Genomic DNA, 2,553 nt, shown 5'->3' with positions numbered 1-2,553 from the left:
TTCAGTTTGACCTGTTTCTTACATCTATTTATTTATTTTTAAATTTATTTATTTTAATTGGAGGCTAATTACTTTACATTACATTCTTATCCATTCATCTGTAGATGGACGTCTAGGTTGCTTCCATGTCCTGGCTATTATAAACAGTGCTGTGATGAACATTGGAGTACATGTGTCTCTTTCAATTCTGGTTTCCTCAGCGTGTATGCCCAGGAGTGCGATTGCTGGGTCGTATGGCAGTTCCATTTCCAGGTATTTAGGGAATCTCCACACTGTTCTCCATAGTGGTTGTACTAGTTTGCATTCCCACCAACAGTGTAAGAGGGTTCCCTTTTCTCCATATCCTCTCCAGCACTTATTGCTTTTAGACTTTTGGATAGCAGCCATTCTGGCTGGCGTGAAATGGTACCTCATTGTGGTTTTCATTTTCATTTCTCTGATAATGAGTGATGTTGAGCATCTTTTCATGCATTTGTTAGCCATCCTTATGTCTTCTTTGGAGAAATGTCTGTTTAGTTCTTTGGCCCATTTTTTGATTGGGTCGTTTATTTTTCTGGAATTGAGCTGCAGGAGCTGCTTGTATATTTTTGAGATTAATCCTTTGTCAGTTACTTCATTTGCTATTATTTTCTCCCATTCTGAAGGCTGTCCTTTTACCTTGCTTATAGTTTCCTTTGTTGTGCAGAAACTTTTAATTTTAATTAGGACCATTTGTTTATTTTTGCTTTTATTTCCAATATTCTGGGAGGTGGGTCATGGAGGATCCTGCTGTGATTTATGTTGGAGAGTGCTTTGCCTATGTTCTCCTCTGGGATTTTTATAGTTTCTGGTCTTACATTTAGATCTTTAATCCATTTTGAGTTTATTTTTGTGTATGGTGTTTTGGAGTGTTCTAGTTTCATTCTTTTACAAGTGGTTGACCAGTTTTCCCAGCACCACTTGCTAAAGAGATTGTCTTTTCTCCATTGTATATTTTTGCCTCCTTCGCCAAAGATAAGCTCTCCATAGGTGTATGGATTTATCTCTGGGCTTTCTATTTTGTTCCATTGATCTATATTTCTGTCCTTATGCCAGTACCATACTGTCTTGATGACTGTGGCTTTGTAGTAGAGACTGAAGTCCGACAGGTTGATTCCCCCAGTACCATTCTTCTTTCTCAAGATTGCTTTGGCTATTTGAGGTGTTTTGTATTTCCATACAAATTGTGAAATTATTTGTTCTAGCTCTGTGGAAAATACCATTGGTAGCTTGATAGGGATTGCGTTGAACCTATAAATTACTTTGGGTAATATATTCATTTTCACAATATTTATTCTTCCAATCCATGAACATGGTATATTTCTCCATCTATTAGTGTCCTCTCTGACTTCTTTCACCAGTGTTTTATAGTTTTCTATATATAGGTCTTTTGTTTCTTTAGGTAGATATATTCCTAAGTATTTTATTCTTTTCGATGCAACAGTGAATGGAATTGTTTCCTTAATTTCTCTTTCTATTTTCTCATTATTAGTGTATAGGATTGCAAGGGATTTCTGTGTGTTGATTTTATATCCTACAACTTTACTATATTCATTGATTAGCTCTAGTAATTTTCTGATAGAGTCTTTAGGATTTTCTGTATAGAGGATCATGTCATCTGCAAACAGTGAGAGTTTTACTTCTTCTTTTCCAATTTGGATTCCTTTTATGTCTTTTTCTGCTCTGATTGCTGTGGCCAAAACTTCCAGAACTATGTTGAATAGTAGTGGTGAGAGTGGGCATCCTTGTCTTGTTCCTGACTTTAGGGGAAATGCTTTCTATTTTTCAACATTGAGGATAATGTTTGCTGTGGATTTGTCATATATAGCTTTTATTATGTTGAGGAATGTTCCTTCTATTCCCGCCTCTTACATCTATTTAATACTTCCAAGTTTTCATATTGCTTTCAGACTTAATTGATAAATTATTTATTAGTAATTAAGAAAATATTTTCTGCTGGTTCTTCTAATACAAAAAAATTTTGCAAATGTCAGTTAAATTCCCTGGTCAGTTCATATAAACTAAAACATACCTGAGTGTGTGAAGACCCTGTGGGAACACTTTCCTGTCCCACAGTCCATTTGTGAGGCCTCTCTTCGTGAGGTTAAGTGCAGAACAGAGAGAACCACACTGATATTTGCCAACATCGTTAAAGAGGAGATTCTATTTCCACACAGAGAAATCACTTGCTGTCTAGAATGAAAACATTTCTCAACCTGATGTGGAAAACTCTGTGCACAGGTACAAAACCTGACCTCGGAAACAGAGTAAAATAGAGAAAAGAATAGTTTCATTGCTTTACCTGGCAAAGGGGGACACAGAGGGCTCATGCTCCTCAAAAATGGTGTATTACCACCAGGGAAGATGTGGTGAGTTTTGTAACAATGATTCAAGCACAAGGGTGCTGGAATCAGAGTGTGTGCAAGGCCTGCACTCCTTTAATCTGGTCTCAGGTGGTCTCCTGATGAGCTTCTCCCCATTTTCATACCGTGGTCTTCTCTGGAATGAAGAATGCTAACATCTTCCATTTGTTGG

The sequence above is a fragment of the Moschus berezovskii genome, chromosome 7 (assembly GCF_049115385.1).
Source record: "Moschus berezovskii isolate FMDL1 chromosome 7, NW_MosBer_1.0, whole genome shotgun sequence".
Taxonomy (NCBI): Eukaryota; Metazoa; Chordata; class Mammalia; order Artiodactyla; family Moschidae; genus Moschus; species Moschus berezovskii.
The sequence above is the reverse complement of the archived record's forward strand: the minus strand, read 5'-3'. Positions refer to the sequence as shown.